Raw genomic sequence first — 7,017 nt, 5'->3', positions numbered from 1 at the left:
AACCACACAAATTCAGATGCAATCCGCCCTCCTCCTCACTACACAGTATCTCTGTCTCATCACAAGGGTCGGATTTTTCCCTTCCTCCCCTGACAGTATTTCTGACACACAGGAGGCTCCCTAACACTTTCTGAATAAGCAACTGTCTCTTTGACAGTTGAATGGTTCTCTTTATAGTATACAAAATGTGCTTCATTTAGTATGAAAAGAAGGAGGATTATTTTTTGCAACGTGTGCCCTGAAGTGAAATATCGTCATGGAAGAGAATGAAAACAAACTTTAGATGAATCAGGTGACAGATACATTTGGCATTCAGTTTTGTACAAGACAAGTTTTTAAAAACAATCCCTTTGGCTTAATACACTTCAGGAAATTAATATTTAACCTGAAGAAAATTTAGAAATCCCCAAGAGTCCCCATTAGGAACTGCTATTTGATGTTGTTGGACCTGGCAAATAGCTGTACAGATTCCTCCCATCAGCCTTTTTGTCTTCATTTTTCTCTGGTTTCATTCTTAGTACCTGCAGGACTGTGATGGTGGGAGACTGATTTCCACAATCTTGGCATTGTTATGTTCTTCTGAGTGCTGTGGCAGGTAAAATGGGGAGGATTTTCTACTTTTCCTATAGGTTATCCCTGGAAGAAATGGAACAACTCCTGTGAGAGGGACACCACAGTGCACAGCATAAACATGTGTCAAAGCTCCAGATGATGAGATAGAAAACAATGGTTATATCAGGAAATTAAAATGCTCTGAGAGTGTTTCCTTTTGAATTAATAACTCTTTCCACAACTTGAGTTTTATTTGACATTTCAAATGCGAAACGCTTGCAACATAAGAAGTGTCAGGCTTTTTGCTAAGAGATGATTTACGTACCTCTAAATTATGAACTTGTGTATGAAAAACTAGTAGTCCTAATAAGGCAAATTGACAACATTAGCTTATTCCACATGGACATATCTATCAGTGTTTAATGAGTAGTAGAAAAAGTAAAGATGTCTCAGATACTTCCATTTCTTACTTTTTAATCACAATTAAATGTTTTCAGTTCCTTGCAAAAATTAATTTAATTCTTGAGAAATACCAGTTCTGTGTCTTGAATTGTTTTGATATCACAGCCAAAAGGTTTTCTAAGCCACTTTTCAGTATTAAAACTTTTCAGTAATGTGAAAACACAGCATTTGTTTCTTTTGAAACTATAGAAATTACTGCAATAGTTTTTCAAGTAATCTTTTATTTCTGAAAGTACTACAAAAACTACAGTGGCTCCACTCTGTTTTGGAATTGAGCATGACCTAAGAAGTTAATATGAAGTAACAGCTGATATGAAATAGGTTGTGATTTACCAAATGCAGTGTTAAATTGCAATGTTTCGTGCTCTCTTGGAAGAAACAACACAGGGAAAAAACGATGTATGTAACTATGAAGCTAAATAATGTACACTTTTTAAGGAATAGTAGCCACCACACTAGGAACTCGGTATGTGCAGGAATGAAAATGGAAAACCAACTATTCTTGCAGTGTTACAATACTACAATGTTTTGCACTGGAGTTTTTTAGGAATCCTTTCTAATCATTATTTCATGCTCTGGGACATATGGGAGCATTTTTAAACCCCAGTTCCTAGAAGAAAAAAGCCACACAGGCTTTTTCCAGAATATTGCAGAAATAAGCAAGTAAGACTGTTTAATTTCAGTATATATGCATCATTAAGAAAAAAAAATGAATCTTAAATGCAGTATTCAGGTGTTAAATCTGGAACTAGATTGTACACATTGGTATTGGCATAAGGATAGGGGAAAATATTTTTAGTACAGACAACACAGCAGTCATGGAGCCGATCTCCAAACTCGAGTGCTCATGGGCTTAGCATATTTTCTCCCTCTTCTCTGTAGGTGACTGCACCCAAGGTAGCTGCATACATTGGCTATTTCTTTGGTTGTCACAATAGATTGAGTGGATTCATGTCACAGAAGCCAGGTTCTGTTTCAATAACTCAGTTGTACTATCTCTCTCACCAGAAGGCAATCAATGACTTCTGGAAGAGAACTGGAAGAAAACAGTTCTTCCTCTCCGCAGAAAAGAGAAATGGATCTGTATAGAACCTTCCTTCCCAGGACATGTTATTTCCATAAAAACTTAACCAGACTTTAGGTCTTCCATGCAATTAAGAATGATTGCTAATAACAAAAATCAGCTTCTCATTTTTATTCACAAAAGGTTACCATCGATGAAAACAGAAAAAACCCAATCTTAATAAGTGAAAAGGTTTTACATGGAAGAGCCTTCAATCACTGCAAAAAGGTGGATATTATCCACACATATTCAAGTGTAATATAGTAAATATTTTCCCCCTTTGAAAATACTCCATAAGTATTATTTTTCCTATTAATAAACTCAGATAATACATTAAATACCAGGATCATTTGTTAAAGTAGGCATTAGTTCTGAAGCATTTTTCTGTACTCAAAAGAAGATACACTTGAAATTCTGGGCCTTCCAGTGTATAGGTCTCATTCAAATGAGCAGAAGAGCATTCTCTTGATCTACCTCTCCAGAACAGTGCTCCATGGTTGGATAAATAATTAGAACTTCCAGAGGTAAACAAGGGAATGTGGAAGCATTCAAATCAGATTTTCTGTCTTAATTACTCTTAAAGGGAGATTAAATCACTGCTAGAGGAATATCCAAACAGGAAATAAAAAGAGCTGATTTTTTATCATATTGATGCCATGACTTGTGCCTTTTTTAAAATGGATGGTCTTGTGATAAAGACATTGACCAAGTGTTCAGAATCCCTGTGCTTCAGGTTTTTTCAGCCACAGCTTCCCTTTCCCTCATGTTTAAAAGTGGGAGCACATTATCTTCTCACACTGCAGGGATGGCTGATGCTAGACATGAAGAACAATAGGTTTCTTGATTGCCTAGTGATGACAATACATTTTCTATGCAGGGTTGGGCAATCTTCCTATCTATAACCATGAATGGCTTAATTTCTTTCCATTTAATGAATAATATTGATTTAAGGTCTATTTCAAGCTCAGATACCAGTCTTTGGTGGAAACATCAAGTAAGCTGATCCAATAGAGTAATTTATCATTGCTGACCATTTTAATATTGTTGATTAAACCAAGAAAACTATAAAGTCTTCAAACAAAAGCAATTAATTAGATCCTATGGACTGATTTGGAACCATATAAATAATAATCATTTCAGTCCCCTCCAGGTACAACTGAGTGTGCTTCCTTCTCAAATACGTAGGAGCTTTATATTGAGGTATTAATGAAAAATCTGAAAGAAAAGTGACTTTTTTTTTCTGTCTTTCTTTTAATGACTTAAAAAGACGAATTTCAAAGAAGGGAAAAAAAAAAGAATGAGGTCTCTTGCCATTTTACTGCTTGTGTATGCTCCGTTTCACTGAAAATTATGAAAATCTTAACCTGAGCATTTAAAAATGTTCTGGTTTTCTTCCTTTACAAATATTGGAACTTTTCTCTTTAAATGGAGAACTGTTGTTCTCTAGAGCAGTGAATGCCAGTATCTTTGAACTTAATCTCACTTGAGAAAGCAAGTGATCTTCCAAGTGTCACTGATTTCAGCTTGAGACACTGTTGCCATTTCTTCAGGCTGAGCTACTGCATACAGTAAAACCCACTGGATTACATCCACAACGAGTTGGGTGGTCCTTCATTTCTGACTGCAAAATTCTAGACACTGCAGCCGAATCTTTATAAACCAGGACAGACTAATTTGCTTGGGCTTCATGCTCCAGCTCTAAAGTACTCCAGTTTCACCACCAAGGAATGTCTTAACAAGGTCTTACTACTGGAGATTGTTGCTACTTACAAGAAGGCAGCAGAGCAACTCCAGGAAGAAAACTAGATTGAATGATCAATCAGAGGAGTATCTGAGAAAAATCTGCCTTGCATTAAACTGAAAACATTGCTTCATTTTCTTCACATATATAAAAAAGCCTTGGTCAAAAAATATCCACTGCAGCTGCTGACAGTGTCTGCAGCTTGCCATCCTCTCCTTTCTTTTTTCTGTCAACGTTATTTAAAGAGAGAAAATCAGCTTACAAAGCGAGTGTCAAAACTATATTTGCTAGAAGTTACCAAATGACTATGTAATCTCACTGACTAAAAACAATCTGTAAATTACAAGATACCTTGTTACAGCTGTTTCTAAGAATTGAAGTGTGATTTGCAATGCGGCCCTCCAGCTTCCATAGACTGGTGCATTTAGCAGTGCTGAAAAGAGCCCAGGAATATCAACAAGTGTCTGAAAACAAATTCACAGAATCAAAAAATATGCCAAATTGGAAGGAACCTGCAAGGACTGAGTCCAACCCTAAGCCCTGCAAAGGACCATCCCTAAGAGTCACATCATGTGCCTGAGAGTATCATCCAAACGCTTCCTGAACTCTGTCAGCCTTGGTGCTGTGACCACTTCCCTGGAGAGCCTGTTTCAGCCCTCAGCCACCCTCTGGGTGAAGAATCTCTTTCTAATATCCAACCTAAACATCCTCTGATGCAACTGTGGGCTGTGTCCCTTGGGTTCTGTCACTGGTCACCATAGAGAAGAGATCAGTGCATGGCCCTCCTCTTCCCCTCACAAGGAAGTTGTAGACTGTGATGATTTACTTGCTTCTATAAAAGCAACACCAAACATATTCACATTTAGCTCTAAAAATACCAAGAAGAACAGGTAATGATCAACAACAATTTACAGGGGAAGAGGTTATGAAAGATCTATCAAACTCATCTGCACAAGAGCTAGACTGAGATTTGGAGAAGGCCATAAACATGGCCTGTACCAGAACAGAATTGCAACAACATAGCAGCTGATCTTTTTACCAAGCAGAGGAAATTCTTCTACCTTTGATGTGCTGCATGAACCCATTATAGACATATGCACACGAGCAGTAAAAGTAAAGTAGAATATTATTTTTCTAACATGCAGTTTTATAATGAAATATATACTATTCATTCCCTTCCAAAGTCTGTGAGAAATGTCAATGAAAGCCTGTCAATGAAATTAAACAGTAACAGATCTGAAACTGGTAAAAGAAAATTTGTGTTGTGTATAGTGTATCTCCAGAGTTCTCAATAGGTGGAGAGGTGGGATTAAATATCAGAGATATTTATATGAATAACAATAATATTTGCAGTTTTATTAGTGTAAAATAGGCCACGTAGACACAAAGGCAAACCCCACCCATTAACTGCTGGGGCTAAGAACGATGCTTCCCTTCCAGGAGTGCTAATGTATGATTTTTAATGATAAATATTTGACACCTTCCTCTTGTGAATTTAGTACTGGCAGATTTCAAGAAGCAGTGTAATGGATTAGAAGAACCTTTGTTTTCATCAGCTCCAGGTTTCTTTTTCTTCAAAGTCTGCCTTCCTGATCTACAAGGGTGGTCTTCTCCACAATGGAAACAATACTGTGCCAAGTTATTACATAGTTACATATTTTCTTCAATGGCTTTAGAGAGCAGATGTTCCCATACAAGCGTTATAACTCTTCCTCTGTGGAAGTTTGCAGCACAAGCCGAACCCTGAATCTCATCCAGCTATCACTCAACTCCATAGCAAAACTCCCACTGAGCTGACCAGGATGAAGGTTTGGCCACTGATTGTGATGGTCTGTTCAGCTCCTGCCCCACTTGTCTCCTCCTAGCAAGGAGCAGACACAGATGTTAGCATTCATGATGCTAATATTTGGGCTGCCTGACGTGCGAAATCACATAATACTTGGGTAGATTTTTTTCCTTCCTTTCTTGAAGAAATTATGGCAGATGCATTACTCTTATAATGGACAAATCCTTAAACACTGTGAGTTCAGCTTAACTTTTCAGAAGTCAGTGATTTATCCAAAGTTTATCCAAAACACTCATGTCTTAAAAGTTGTGAAGAAGTCTCATGAGAACTTAATTTCAGGGGGATTTCAGGATTTCAGTATTTCCTGGTTTTATGGCTAGCTCAGAACTAGTAAGATACATAGAACATATCAAAAGCATTTTAAAGGGGAAGAAATTTATCACTGACCTTTAGTAGATGGGAGCCTGATGCCCAGGGAAATGAAAAAAATTTTGCCTAGTATCACATATGAGTGGCAGAATTCATACCTGCTCTACTCAGTTTCCCTTTGTGAGAAAAACAGCGCCTCCTCAGGGATTTCAGACCTTCTTCTTCCATATCCATATTTCTCTGGGAACCAGAAGTGCAAACACTGCAAAATGTTTAAATACGTATTTTTCCCAGATTATGCAAATACTCTTAAATATCTTCAAAAGACTTAAAAAAAATAGTTAGAACAACTGACATAGTTTAGAGGATGGCACTGCTACAGTGAACTTGCTCATTCACAGCTTTTTCTTTTTTTTTGTCCTTCCCTCCCTGTTTTTCTGAGAGACACTGTACTAGTACTGAAGTGCTGCTGTTATATTTCCACACATTTCCAGTCATTTTATGTCCCTGTGTTTATTTTTGTGGAGTTCTGTTTGGTTGACATCAAGAGATTTTTTTTCCCTTAGAATCATAACTAAGTGTTCATGCTCATAACTCTCTTGCAGATCCATATCAGGGTTTAAAAAAACTGTTGAGAAAGTGGATAACAGGTTCTTGATCACGCTATTATGTGAATAATGTCAATCACTGATGATCTTGCACCTCTTTACAGGAATGAACATTTATTTTTGTTTAATGGATTAATAAAAAATTGTACAGAAGGCTACATGGCTTTCTTGTATAATGTTCCAAGTACTCACTTAGGAACCAAAAGCCAAGGAAACCAAATAGCTGGGTTATCTGTAAGGCCAAGAAAAGTTAGAACTTGTATCCATACCTCAAAATTTGCATTTTGACATGCCAGGCATCCTTACCTTTCCTAATCACATTCAAATTCCCCTCCCTGCAAGCAGTTTATATTTATAGGAAAGATCTCTCATGCTAAGAATTTTTTCTTGTATTTTATTCCATTTGGTTCATTACGACTCACTCGTTCCTGAAAAT

This window comes from Myiozetetes cayanensis, unplaced genomic scaffold (assembly GCF_022539395.1).
Source record: "Myiozetetes cayanensis isolate MyiCay16 unplaced genomic scaffold, myiCay2020 scf2-11, whole genome shotgun sequence".
NCBI classification, from domain to species: Eukaryota; Metazoa; Chordata; class Aves; order Passeriformes; family Tyrannidae; genus Myiozetetes; species Myiozetetes cayanensis.
The sequence above is the reverse complement of the archived record's forward strand: the minus strand, read 5'-3'. Positions refer to the sequence as shown.